Genomic DNA, 15,206 nt, shown 5'->3' on the forward strand with positions numbered 1-15,206 from the left:
AAACAAAAAAAAAAAAAAAAGAAAAAAAGACCCAAAGAATCAATAATAGCTACAATTTTACCATCTTAACAATAGAAAAGAGAGTTGAGTATGGTGACACACACCTATGATCTTAGTATTTGGGAGGCTGAGGCAGGAGGGTTGCAGCAAGTTCAAGGCCAGCCTGGGCTACACAGTGAGTTCAGAGCCAGCTTGATCTAAATAGTGAGACCCTGGCCCCAAAAAGCCTGGGTGTAGTGGTGCATGCTTATAATCCTAGCACTTGGGAGACTGAGGCAGGAGGATTGCCACAAATTTGAGACTAGCCTGGGCTAAATAGTGAGTTCAAGGACAGCCTGAACCACAAAGCAAGACCCTGTCTCAAAAAACAAAAAACAAAAAAAAAATTCAAAAAGATCAGTGATAATAATGTAGACACAAAAACAAACCAAACATTGATATACAATAAATTTCTACTAAAAGCAACAGCTGTACCACCATTAACAATAGAAAAGAATTCAGCAAAAATAGCATAGAGTCAACTAAAATAGCTAAAACTTAATAGAGCTTAATAATAAAAGTGGAAGGGCTGGCAAAGGGGGAAAATTAAAGAAGTAAAATTTGAAAAAGAAGGAAAAGGAAGATGAAAAGGAGAGTAGAAAAGTGGGAGGGAAACCCAATTAAGGAATAAAAGAAAGTTAACAGAATTGGGTCAAGGTAAAAGAAAAAAGACAAAGAAAAGAAAGGACAAATAAAAAAAATAAAGAGCAAAAGATAGGAAAAAGTAAGGTGTGGTAGCACACACCTGCAGTCACAGCACTTGAGAGGCTGAGGCAGGAGACTTTCTGCAAGTTTGAGGTCACCCTGGGTCACATAGTGAGTTCAAGGACAGCCTGAACTACATAGTGAGACCTAGTCTCTCAGGAAAATTCAAAATATTTTAAAAAGGAAAAAGAAAAAGAAAAATGAGTGCCAAAAAATTCCTCTGTGTTTCAGTGAGTGATTTCTTTCCTGAGCTTGAGGTATTACAATCCACTAGAGAGGAGTAGGGGACAGTGAGTCACAACTAGGAGCTACTTTGTTGCCAAATCCACTTTTATCTGAATGCTGAGTCCTCCCTTGCCTTTTCCACTGGGTATGGTCAGTCAAAGGTGCGGTGTCTGCCTTACCATTTTATGTTCTCCAGCAGCTTTTAAAGTGTGTGCCCTTCTGTGTAGCCTAAGTCACTGCTCTCTCAGACTAGCTTTATGGCCTGTGGCCATGTGAGGTGTACCTCTTGCTGCAGAGGTTCCTCTGTTCATACACTCTGGGATCTGGCAACTGTTCAAGCCAGGGCATATTTCTGAATATTGGCAGATGGGAAAGGACCACTGAGTTTCATGCTGAAAGTAGACAGTAATGGGACCCAAACAGTCCTGTAGACTTAATGTCAGCAGTTTCAGATCCATCCACCTCAGAATACCATACAATCACCTTGGCTTCTCACTAATGAGGGTAGACTACCATGTCCTTCACAACCTGAGCTCACCACTGCTTAAACTTTTCAGGGAATCTGTAACTAGCTTACCCTTTCTCCGTGACTGTCTCTTGTGGCCATGTCCCACCTAGTTACTTTGGTAGGGCAACCCCACAGACTCTGACGGGGAGTGGAGCTGTGACTTCTGGTTCACAGAGTAGTTCAGTCCTAACACATTCCCACTGGCTTAAGCCACAGATGGTACATACATGACTGTCCCATTGGGCACCTTATATCAGCCATGCCACCCGATGGGACAAACATGTAGCAGCAGTGGTTCAAAGCTGCTCAGCAGTGAGACATATGAATTACAGCCCCATTGTGAACATGTTTAACAATAAACCCCTTCCCCAAATGGTTTATGATTATATCACTCCCGAGTACAGGGGACACTGCAAGGAATTATTTCTCCAGCTCTAGTCTGCTATGCAGAGTCGCTTTTAGAGTAAAGCTCCATTTTGTTCTTACAGCTTACAATAAAAATGGGCTTTTCTTGGAGCTAGTGCTGCTGGTCCATTGTTTCTCCCTGGGGCTTCCAACATTCTCTGGATTTACCATGTGTTTGTGGAGACAGGACCTCCTCTCCAAGAACCATGGTTAGCATTCCCTGGTTTTTTTCTCCATGTTGTTTTCATTTTCTCTGCAGTTGTTAGTTTTGCTGACAGCTCTTTTGTGATTCCTGAAACTCTACTTCTTTTCCTTTTGCTAAATTTTTTTCCCCAGTTGTCTCCACTCCAAGTCCCAGAAAAATTGTATTTTGCTGCTGGTCTTTTTCTCCTTTTTTTTTTTTAGACAAGGTCTTGCTTTATAGTTTAGGCTGGTCCTGAATTCACTATGTAGCCCAGGCTGGGCTTGAACTCACAGCAATCCTCCTGCCTCAGCATCTTGAGTGCTGGAATTACAGCATATGCCACCGGCATCCCAGCTCTTCTCCATCATTTTTAATATCTATTTAAGTCTTAAAATTTCGTTCAACAATGTTTTGCAGATTTTAGTATCAGGTTTTGCATTTCTTCATTAAATTTATAAGTACCTTGTTCTTTTTTACTTGAGCTTTCTCCCTATTTGTCTTCAATCTAGCTAAATATTTTCTGTCTTTTCAAAGGACTAACATTTAGTTTATTGGTTTTCTCTATTATTTTTCTATTCTCTATTTCATTTATTTCTTCTCTAATCTTTATTATTTCCTCCCTTATGCTTGCTTTAGGCTGTTTGCTCTTATTTTCCTACTTTCTTAAGCTTATTGATTGAGAAATTTTGTCTTAAATATAGGCATTTATAGCTATAAATTTCCCTCATGGTATACTTCACCTGCATCTCATTTATTTAAATATGTATGTTTTCATTTCCATTTATCTCAAAATGTTTTCCCATTTTCCTTATGATTTTGTTTTCAGCCTATTGCTTATTGGGAATGTATCGTCTAATTTTCACATTTTTGTGAATCGCAAATTTCCTTCTGTTATTGATGTTGAACTTAATTTCTCTGTATGGAAAACATACTCTGTCTTATTCAGTTATTTTAAATTTATTTATATGATCTATTATAGATATTTGCAAATGTCCTTAAGAATATGTGCTCTGCTGTTGTTCAATCCTTCTATTTTCTTATTCCTAGTTGTTCTAACCATTATTGAAAATGGGGCAATAAAGTCTCTGATAATTTTCTTGGATGATAGCTACTTGTAAATATCTCCCAGGTGCTTCAAATTCAGTGTGTTAAAAATTGATATCATCTCAAACCCATTTAATTAATGGCACCCAGGTGCTCTCACCAGAAACTTGGAAGTCATTTTAGATCCCTACTTTCTCTCATCTCCTACATCTAAATAGACATCCAAGTCCTGCTAATTGTATTCATCAGTTCACTATTCTTTGTGTCATCTGCCCCTGCCATACCTAGTACAGGTCCTTGCATCTCACATCAGATCTATTCTAACCAGTCAACTTGCTTCTATTCTCAACATTGTTTGGCTAACATTGTTCATTCCACCTAGAATAACACACTCATCTTTAAAGAATTATCTCCAGAGTCATCCTCTTCTCCTGGGAGTCCTCTATATGATCTCATTCTCCCCTCTGCATCTGAGCCCCATGTGTGTGCTTCCATCCCAGGAGTTAACACATGGATTTACCACTGTCTTACCCTAAGCAATGATGGCCAACCTTTTAGAAATGAGTGCCCCAAACTACAGACCAAAAACCCACTTATCACAAAGTGCTAATACTGCAGTTAAACCTGAATACTGAGGCTTTAGTTTAGAAAAAACAACTCATATATTAACGTCTTTCATCTTAAAGGAAAACAGATAACACACACGCCATAAGTTAGACACCAATGCCCTAGAGGCACCTCTGTCTCCTACAGCAGAGTAGTTAGGAGCACAGACTGGTGTTAGTACTGTATGGATTTAAATCCTGAGTATTCTAGGTTCAAGTTATGTGGCTGAGTCAATTATTAATTTTTCTATGCTCAGTTTTCTCACATGTCATATTGGTATGGTAATAGTGTTAATTTCATAGGGTGAAATTTAATTAGCAGATCTAAAATACTTTATTATTATTATTATTATTATTATTATTATTATTATTATTAATCTCTGTGGTCCCAGCACTTTAGCAAAGAGCCTAGAAGAAAAATCACTTAGTTCATGTAGCTTGAGCTGAAATGCACTTAACTATTTCCTTCCTTCCAACCTTTTCATATGCTCTCTGGTTCTTCTGTATGAAAAAATCTTCCCCTTCCTCACTCCTCGCTAACATGGAAAACTCATTCTTTAAGATCCAGCTTGTGTGATCTCCTCCAATGAACAAAAGCCCTCCTTTCCTGTCACAGGTAGTGAGTCACTCTATACTGTCCCTGCCACACTGTGCACCATTGAGTAGTAGCAATAATATCTACTGTTTATTTGCTGGGTGCTAGGTACATAATATGAGTTTTCTCATTTAATCTTCAAAATTACCCTGCTATGAGACAGTTATTGTCTGCATTGTATTGATCAAAAAATACTGTGGTCTCCAGTGTGCTTATATGACTTGCCCAACATCAGATGGCTAATAATTAAGTGAGAGACTAAAGCTAGTAGTCAGGCCTAACTTCAAAGCTTATACACTCACTTTTGCTGCTTTTATTAGTTTGCACATTTACTTCTCCACCTATGAGCAAGAGTCTATGACATCAGATGGCTCTTAGAGAAGAAATATATCTCCCAATAAGGCTTCAATTTACCGGGTACAAGCATCAGTACTTCTTCCTTCTTGCTCTCTCCATGTGCTGAGCTAGGATTCTATGCTGACAAGAGAAAAAAGGAAAAGAATAATTGAACTGCAATGAAAGCAGCTCAGCCCCGGGGCCCTCTTGACCATGTTTGCTGCTTCTCTGGCATCACTGGGGGCTGTGAGGAGGCCTCTCTGGAGTCTGAGCTCATCACATCCCCTGGGTGGTGATGTCAGCCTCCTGTTCTGCCAGGCACCTGAGTCTACAATCCCACTGACATCATCTGTGTTTCTGCAGACATAATAAGGAACTCAGACCTCATCCACAGCTTCTTGCCTAGAAAGCTTCTATGATCATGATTTGGGGCTTTCATTCCTTTCTTCACAGATCTCTTTTCATGTGTGGCCAGCTTTCTTTCCTGGGCTTCATCCTAACTTATCTGTCCCCTAAAACCGTAAGTTTCACTCAGCACTCAACTCAGAAACTTCCTGGAATCTCTGACACACCAACCTAAATTGAAAGAACACAGGGGATTACAAAAAAAAAAAATGCTCCCCATTGACTTGTGGCAGACTGTGAAAGGGAAAAGCTGAGCAAAAGGAAATTAGGACAACCTGTCAACTTTTCCAGGATCTTGACCTTCATAGGGCTGCTCCACTTTAGAGTAGCTACAAACGAAAGGGCCCTGTGACTGCATTGTGAAATAAGTATTTGGTCTTTAACCCTGTTTCCTGGTTTACAACTACTAAAATCCTTGAAGTATTCAATGGTGTGTCCAGGTTCTAGTGAGTAGACTGATGGCTGGCAGTTTCCATGTGGTTTCAAGATGGGGGATGATTGAAGAAAAAACTAAGCCAGGGTTAGAGGTTTGGGACTTTCACAGCCCAATCCCTGGAGAGAGGAGTGAGACTCAAAGGTTAGGTTGACCACAATGGCCAATGATTCATGCTTCTGCAATAAAGCTTTAATAAAAACCCAAAACACAAGGTTTGGAGAGCTTCTGGGTCATGTGGCGGTTTCCTGGAGGGTGGCAGCTCAGTGAGGACAGAGGAGCTCCATACCTTTTCTCTCATACTTTACCCTATGCATTGCTTTATCTGTATCCCTTGTAATAAACTGCTGGATATAACAACATGTTACCCTGAGTTCTGTGATCCACTTAGTGGAAGCTGAGGAAGGGGTTGTAGAAGCCTTGGTTTATGGCCAGTTGTCAAAATTTCAGGTTAAAAAAATCCTAGAGCTTGTGATTAGCATCTGAAGTGGGGTAGAGGGAACTCTTGAGAACTGTTTCAGAAGCAAACTGAAGTAGAGAGACCCAGATGGTGTACGCAGCTGCACTGCTTGTGTGGTAGGTAGGGCAAAACCCACACACTATGTGTCAGAAGCATGTCATACATGAGAGTAGAGTGGGAGAAACTGAGCTTCAGTTTGCTCTTTTTTTTCTATGTTCTCTGAGGCTTCAACCATGAACTCTAGGGTTTTTAACTTGCCAGTATCTGTTGCCATAAGGAAAACATCTCCATACAGGGATTCCTCTCTCCACCCACCAACCCTTAGTTTAATTCAATTCATTACCAATTATACAGCCAAAGATGTAGTCATTTAGCTTAATACCTGGTACTATGGGATATATGTTTTTCATTAATTAATACACGTTTGTAGTACATGCATTTTACAATCATCCTGGGAAGCTGGTACATGTGCTAGGATATGTTTTTAAAACAAAGATTAGGTAGACACTGCTTAGCTTAGAATCCTTCCATGGTTCCCATTGCACTTAAAATAAATCCAAACTTAACACTGGCCCCATGCACCCGCCTCTGACCACCCCCAACTCTTATCTACACCTTGCACCACCCTTCCTATATTTACTCCTCCAGCCACATTAGGTGGCACCTTTCAGTCCCTTAAACACATCAAGATCATGACTGCCTCAGGTTTTTAGTACTTATATTTATGTTGAGTCTTGCAAGACAATTCAGAGTTAGTAGGTCTTGGGTTAGCTACCTCCTCAGGGGCAGTAAGCAGAATGGGACTGACAACTTCAGCATGGTGTTTGAAATATTAAAATTTGAAAAGTAGTGGAGGTATCAACCTTCCAGAAAGCAGCACTGAGCCCAAGACAAATGGAGATGTTTCTCCAATGGAGAAGAGGTCTGGGCAATATTAGTAAGTCTAATTGTTCTCACGGTGAGAGTGCTGACATAGGGTCCAGCTCTTACATATTTTTGTGCTAAAATGATGAATATTAAGGTTTAAACATAAAGTTTCCCCCCAAGACTCATGTATTCAGAGCTTGAGTCTCAATGTAGCAATGTTTAGAGGTGGGGCCTACAGAGATGACTGGATCATGGGGTACTGACCTCACTGATGAATTAATCCATTGATGGGTTCATAGCTGAAGGATCCAGTAAGAAGCGGCCCCAATATATAAAGAAGTCAAAAAAATTAACTCCCCCAAATAAATGACCCAATCAAAAAAATGAGCAACTGCCAGACGTGGTGGCACATGCCTATAATCCCAGCACTCGGGAGGCTGAAGCAGGAGGATCGCTGTGAGTTCGAGACCAGCCTGGGCTACGTAGTGAGTTCAGATCAGTCTCAATTACCTGTCTCAAAAAAAAAAAAAGAGAGAGAGAGAATTAAAATGGAGGGACTTATACCTACACTTATTAGGTCAGCTATCAGAAAACAAAACAAAAAATAATAAATAATAATTATGGGTACAGATGTGGAAAAATTGGAACTCTTATACATTGCTGGTGGAAATAAAAAATAGTACAGAGTGTGAAGAAAACACTATTATAGTTTTTCAAACAATTAATTGTAGAACTACTATATGACCGAACAGTTCCAATTGAGTCTATACCCAAAAGCATTTAAAGGATGGACTCAAACAGGTACTTGAACTCCAAAGTTCATAGCAATGCTGTTCACAATAGCCAAAAGGCAGAAACAACCCAAATGTCTGTGAGCAGATGAGAGGATAAACAAAATATGACATACACATAGAATGAAATACTGTTCATCCTTAAAAAGAATGGAATTCTGAAACACGCCACAATATGGATGAAACTTGAAGAAGTACTAAATGAAGTAAAGCTACTCTGATGAAGTACTAGAACAGTGAGAGTCACAGAGACAGAAAGTGAAATGGTGGTGTCCAAGAGCTTGGAGGTGAGGTGAATGAAACATAACTGCTTGATGGGTGCTGAGTGTCCGTTTGGGAAGATGATGGTAATGGTTGCACAACATCGTATGAACACAATACTGCCAAATTATACAACTTAAAAAGATTAAAGTTGTAAATTATATGTTATGTATAACAATAGAAATAAATATTGCCATGACATTGCAGAACCTAGATAGAAAATTTCTAGATTGACAGTCACGCAAGAGAATTGAAGAAGTAACATTTAAGCTGAACTGAAAGACAAGAAGCAAAGAGCCCGTGAAGATAGTGGGTGAGGGGAGCAGAGGAGGGAAAGGGCACAGAGTGTGCAAAGCCTTCAAGCAGAAATGCATTTAGGGCATTTCAGGAACCTAAAGAAGGCCAGTATGGAGGGGTGTAGAGGCCAAAGGAGGGAATGAGCTGGAAGGGAAGATGAAGTGAAGATGATGACCATGAACAGCACTTCCAAGACAAACACCATGTGTTCTCTCTCATATGTGAAACTAAAAAAAAAAAGTCAACCTGAGTGTAGAATAATTATTAAGTTTTTTTGGGGGATGTAAAAAAAACAGGATGTTGGATTTGATTGGGGCTAGTTATATGCATGTTGAGAAATATTACACTGAACCCCATTAATACGTACAACTAATATGTGTTAATTTAAAAAGATAAACATTTGTAATATGTATAAAACACTTGGACTTGTTAAATACAGAATGTAGGAGTTTGCTTGGGAGAAAGGCAATTTTCATATTAATTGAAAAACGAAGTTAACAATTAACTACACAACAACAAAAACATTTTTTTCTGTTAAGGGAAACAAATAAGGCAGCCATCAAGGAGACCAGTGGGGAGAATTTTATTTTTTTCAAGATGACAATGATCCAGCAGAAAGGGAGAACATATGGTACACAGGAAAGAAGCAAAACTCTTGAGAGTAAAATCCTTGGGTAAAGAGAAGAAATGGAATCCAGACCATTACAGAAATTTGGTTGACTTGATACCACTTTAATTCTTTGCTCCTGTATTTAACAATACTGGAACCAGGCATACTTCGCTATCTTTGCATTAAACACTGAGATCAAGTGAAAGTAACTTAAACAATTGCTCCTGGAAGATAAGACCATGAAACACTGAAATGACTTGTTCAGTGCCAGGAGTGTGGTGCAGTGATAGAGCACTCATGTAGCATGTGAGGCCCTGGCTTTGAACATCAACAAACAAACAAACACCTAATAAAATGACTTGTTCATCAAGACTCACTTCAAGACCTTCACCTGACTGTACCTTCCCACCCAAAGTTATTTTATTTATTTAGTTTGTTTGTTTTTTGAGACAAGGTCTCACTATGTAGTTGAGACTGACCTGGAACTCACTAAGTAGTCCAAGCTGGTCTCAAACTCACAGCGATCCTCCTGCCTCAGCTCCTGAGTGCTGGGATTACAGGCGTGCACCACCATGCCCAGCCCCAAAGCTATTTTAAACTCTAGTCCTAGCCAGTTCTCCCCACTTGCAAGATCCACCCTAAAACTCTCCTGGCCTGGGCTCTAAAACCTGTCCTAATTTTCCCATTTTTAAATACTAAATTTCTAGCAAGGCGTTGCTCTCATTACTGCAGTAAGACTGGCAGGCTAAGTTTAACGTGATAAACAGATTTTTCTGATGTTATTTTAGGAGTCAAAAGTAGCTGCTAACAGGGTCATGGACAGTCATCCGTTGTAATCGGGAGTATAGCTGCAAGTGCTTTGAAGTTCAGGTAATGGTGCTAAAATGAGTCGTCTTTCTAGAATATAACAATTACAGTGTGGGCCAGGGATTTAGCTCAGTGGTTCTGGTGCCTACATCACAAATTCAAGGGCCTGAGTTTGATTCCCAGTACCAAAAAAAAAAAAAAAATTTACAGTGCAATAGCAGGTATCAGTTTCCTATTGCTGCTGTAACAAATCACAACAAACTTTTGATTTGAAATGACACAAATATCTAAGAGTTCTGGGGCCGGGGATTTAGCTCAGCAGTTCGGTCTCTTGCCTTGCAAGTGCAAGGACCCAAGTTCAATCCCTGGTACCAAAAAAAAAAAAACAAAAAAAAAGTAAGAGTTCTGCAGGCAGGAGTGTGAAATGAGTTTTACTGTACTAAAATCAAGATATAAGCAAGACTGTATTCTTTCTGGGGGATCTCAGGGAGAATGAATTTCCTTACATTTTCAGTGTCTATAGGGTGACTGCATTCTTTGTCTTGTGGTCCCCTTTAATCTTCAAAGCCAGAAATAATGACATTCTCATCCCTCTTCATTTATAAGGACCCTTATGACTACACTGGACCCACCTAGCTATCCTGAATAATCTCTCATCTCATGATCCTTTATCCACCTGGAAAATTCCTTTGCCATACAAGGTAAGGTAACATATTCACAGGTTCTAGGGGTTTGGATGTAAACATCATTGGCAGACACTCTTCTGCCTATCATATACTGTTATAAACCTGTAATGATTATTGCCAGGAAAATGAAACTCAAGCCAGGTACGGTGGCACATGCTTGCAATCCCAGTACATGGGAGAGTGAAACAGGAGGATTGCAAGTTCAAACCCAGCCTGGGCAACTTAGCAAGACCCTATCCCAAAATAAAAAATACAAAAGAGCTAGGAATATATCTCAGTTTAAAGGACCCGAGTTCAATCCCCAGAACAATAAAATTGAATCAGAATTTTAGCTTGGCACTAAAATCAAGCCCCGATCTAACCTTTCTATTCTCATCCATCGTTATGTTTGTCATTCAACTCTACTCATTCACTTCATTAAAATGCACTGAATACTATTTGTATGTCAGGCATCATATCAGATGCTAAGTATATGGGAGGGGGAAGACAATAACAAATAAGATGAATGGTGAGAATGAGTGTTATAAAGAAAATAAAACATAGTAGGAGGTTGGAAAGCAAAGCAAAGGTGATGATAGATTATGTAGGTGGTTGTGGAAGACCTTTCTGAAAGGGAACATGTTGGGGAAAGTCATATGGAGTCTGAGGGGGAACACAGAAGAGATGGTGGAGCAGCAACTGCAAAGACCTTGATTAGAAACGTCTATTAGCCCTACATCTACCTAGTCCATCTCATCCCCCTTCAAGACGGATGGTACCAGGATAAGAAATTTAAGGGAGTATTCAGCTACACTTAGAAGTCTTCAGCCATTATCCTAAACCTGTAATCACCTACATTCCAAGAACAGCAGAGGCCCACATAACTAAAACCACCGCAGAGATAATTATTTCATAAAAGCAGAAACACTCTTAAGCCATGAGGATTCCAGACCTATGAAACCAGGACTGAGGTCATGATCCCCTGGACTTGGCTCACCTCAGCTAATCCTTAAAAACTGGCCTCCTGCCTTGAGGAGTGGGGAGGGCAGTCTGAGCCCCTTCATCAGAGTGTGCCCAGCTCCATTTGCCTAAGCTGGAGTCCCTTACTTATCTTATTTTACCTCTTAATCTGCAAATTCATGCTTTAGTTTTAATTTACATCTCTAGTAAAGCAAGGACCCTCTAGGTGGTGACATTTTCTCTCAGGTTTAAGGGGGTAATGCTTGCTTCTTGTCAGTAAGCCAGTCCATTTCACTTCCACATTGCTCACTTAACCCTTAGGAAACTTAATTCCACACATGCACTGCCCCGCTGCTCCCCTCCTTGCCCCTGGTATCTCTCTCTTCCTTGCTTAGCCAGGGCCAGATAAGGATTTCCACTAGGCTGACTCAGGGACAGGAGGCCATCTAACCCCTAACATCTGTGAATTGTGGCCCTGGAGTCCCCACTTTTCTTGGCTTGTGGACCCATATAGACCACTCCTCCTCCCTCTTACCTGCCCACAGGAGGATGCTGACTGTCATCTGTGGTGGGGCCAGTTTCATCCCCTTTTTCATGGTTCCCAGAAAAGGGATTAAATTCTTAGCCACCTTCTTTAGTAAGATAGGCCTTGGCATTTTTGTCTTTTCAGGATTTTTTTCCTCAGCTTTAGGCTTTAGTTACTATTTCCATGCAACAGGAAAAGCCCCAGTCAGCATCCTGTTCCAAATTTATGGCCCAGGTGCTGATGAGAAAACCACCACTTGGAAAGCTGGGAGAGAACTTTGGCCAGGGGGATGAAGGAAGGCTCTCCAAGGAGGCTGAGACATGGGTGTGAGCACCTACTTCAACAGAGAATCCCTGCCTGGAACTCAGAAACTGCTGAGTTTATCACCACTCTCTCTGATTTGCTGAAGTGCTGAGAACTTCCAATGTCTAGAACCTCCGGTGGGACTTCCTTTATTATTTATGTGTTTGTTTGTTTGTTTGTTTGTTTGTTTTTACAAAAAATATGCTTAAGACCAGAAAAGGTGACAGAGGAACCTCAGAAACATGGAAAGATATTCAGCCTTATTATTAATAAAAAAAGTTAAAATTAAAACACATACCAAAGGATTACTTTCACCTATTAAATTAGCAAAATTAATAATTTTTTAAAACTTTGATTACAATTCATGTTGGGAGAATGTTGAGAAAAGAATTTCCTACATTGCTGGTGCAACCTGTCGAGTTAGAATAAGGTCAACTTAGTCAAGAACAAGGAAAAGTACATCTATTTGGGGATAATTAGAATTGCAATCTGGAAAACACAGATTCAAACAGCCTTTAAAAATGTGCTCCAACATTTTACAAAATGATGGCTATATTCATAGTTTTAATCTGCAAGGAGGCTGGAGATTACATCATCTGTTAGTCAGAAATTATGGTTGGTGCTGACAAAAGATAAGCTGTTTTGTAAGAAAGGGATTGGATGTGATCCCAGCCGCTGGGTAGCTAGGGAAAGGGTGTCTGTAATAAGAACATCAGCAGAGGTTAACAACGTTTCTATGATCAGCTATACTGCAGGGAAGGTAGGATAGGTTCACCTGGGTAGGTATACCTGTAGCTCAGGGCAAATGTTAGGAGACTAAGACCTAATTAACAATGGCCTCCCAACTTCATTGTAAGTGCCCCAAACAAATGCTACTTTATTTTTATTTTGTCTCCTTGACAAAGTGTAAATTGATTCAATACTTAAGGGAGATAATTTGGTTTGTTTTTATTTTTGGTTTGCAGTATTGAACCCAGGGTCTTACTACAGAGTTACACTGTCAGCCCTCCCCCCCCCCATCGAGTTTATTGGTACATTTTAGGTATACAGTACAGTTACATTCATCATTGGGATCTTGTACCCTTACATGACAGGCCTTGGTTCTCATTTTTTCCCCTTGTCCCTGCCCTCCCTTCATCCCCGCCTCTCCTCCCCATTTACAAACATTTTATTTCCATTTTTTCATTTTCTCCTGTTTTTTTTCTTTCCCTTATTACCTTTCCCCTACCCTTCCCACTTTCCCTACACCTTTAGCCCTTTTCTTCCTATTTCACATTGCCAATTATCTCATTAGGATCTTATGTACTATTATAGTTTGTTCACACCAGAGAAACTATTTGGTATTTACATGTGTGACTTATTTATTTCACTTAGGAGTATATCCTCAATATGTATCCATTTTCCTATGAATGAATCTAATTTCTCATTCTTTATGGCTGAGTAGTATTCCATTTTGTCAGCCCTTTTTTAAAAGTTTTTTTTTAAATTTTTGAGACAATGTCTCACTAAATCATTAAGTTACCTATGCTGGGATCAAACTTGTGATCCTTCTCTCTCAGCCTCACATAGTGCTGGGATCATAAGTGTTTACCACCATGATGCTGGGCTGCAATTTGGCAGTATTTATCAAAATGACAAGTGTCAATGTTTTCTAACCCAAGAATTAGAGTTCTAGACATTTATTCTCATTATTCTTATATGTGTAAATGACATACCACTTGTACATTGTAGTAGCAAAAAGATTAGAAACAATGGAGTACTCACCAATGGAGGACTTGGTTAAATGAATTACACTAAATCCACATGATGGAATAGTAAGCCACAAGGAAAACAAGTGAGAAAGCTCTATATACTGTCAGCAACCTCCTAAATATTAACATATTATTATTATTAATATAATACATTTTAGAATAATTTTAGATTTAAAAAATTTTTAAAATAGTAGAGTTCCTGAATACAAATTTTAATGTCCCCAAATATTGTCATATCAAAAGATGTATTGTCAAAACTAAGAAACCAATATTGCATTGGGTACCCTGGCCTTCAGCCCCAATCTCCTGCCTAGGGGCTACAATGCAAGGTGAAAAAAGGACACAAAAACAAGATTTAAACAGAAAGCAGGGACCTGGGATTGTCTGCGCTGAGCTGGTAGCAAAGACACTAGGCACCCAAGACCTCCAGTATTTATTGATTACATGTGTGGGAAGAAATAGGGCAAGGTGTATGTGAGATATCTGGCAACAGCGTATGAAGCGTCTTGGGCTAGCAGTTATTGCAGGCAAGGCTCATAAACGGGGGCAAGGGATTCCTGCAGAAGGAACAAAGGAAGACCAGGACCAGGTCATAATTAACTAGTAACCCATCAGGTTGGTCGGGTGAGACCAAAATTTAGGGGAAGAGATTTAAGTGGAGCAACACTGTCCTTGGTCGAAGTGTTATCTCAAGCAGGATCCGGCAGCTTCACAGACCAGGACTTAGGTCTCTGCCGCAGCCTGCCAGTAAACTCGGCAGGGGGGTCAGCCACAATATTGTAATATTTACATTCATAAACTTCAAATTTCATTTAGATTTCACTGGGCTTTTCTGTCAAAGTTCTCTTCTGCTCCATCTTGCATTGACTTACTGTGCCTCTTAATCTCTTCTACACTGTGACAGCTTCTCAGACTTCCTATATTTTTCACAATTTTAATAATTTGGGGCAATACTCTTCAAGTACTTTGTAGGATTCCCTCAATTTGCATTTGGCTGATGTTTTCTGCATGGCTAGACTGGAGTTGGGTTTTTGAAAAGAAAACCAGAGATGAGGAGCATTCTCATCACATCATGGATGAAGGTGCACAAATACATGTAACAGCACAGATGACATTTACATATCACTGGTTAGGACAGTGTTTGCCAGTGTGTTATTACAGTTTTTCCCTTTACAAACTATTCTTGCAAACTGTCAACAGATTAAACTGGAACAAACTTAGTTTAAAGATCTTAATTGGCTTTGTTTATAATTGTAGAACCAGGCAACCCTTCATTCCATAAAAAAAGATAAGTGTCCCATGAGCCGAACAGAAAAAGTAGATTTTATCTATAGTGAAGGGCTGAAGAAAGCAGAAATCAAGGTCAAAGCATGATTAGTCACTGAAAATTTACATCATCATAAGGCAGGAACAGGGAACTAGAA

The 15,206-nt window shown here is 39.7% G+C and overlaps 1 long non-coding RNA gene across 2 annotated transcripts in view; it reads left to right on the top strand.

Annotated features, from left to right (window-relative positions):
* Positions 1 to 12,149, top strand: part of LOC104852116 — a 20,446-nt gene extending 8,297 nt beyond the window's left edge. Inside the window, exons 1-3 of one of the 2 annotated variants that reach the window (XR_004517565.1) lie at positions 9,563 to 9,640; positions 10,184 to 10,278; positions 11,963 to 12,149. This is a non-coding gene — a long non-coding RNA (uncharacterized LOC104852116). Of the gene's footprint in view, positions 1 to 9,562; positions 9,641 to 10,183; positions 10,279 to 11,962 lie in introns of those variants that run through there. The other variant, XR_777416.2, reaches the window with a different exon arrangement.
* The last annotated feature ends 3,057 nt before the right edge of the window (positions 12,150 to 15,206 follow it).

The sequence above is a fragment of the Fukomys damarensis genome, unplaced genomic scaffold, assembly GCF_012274545.1.
Source record: "Fukomys damarensis isolate Sample0158 unplaced genomic scaffold, DMR_v1.0_HiC HiC_scaffold_2, whole genome shotgun sequence".
Lineage (NCBI taxonomy): Eukaryota > Metazoa > Chordata > Mammalia > Rodentia > Bathyergidae > Fukomys > Fukomys damarensis.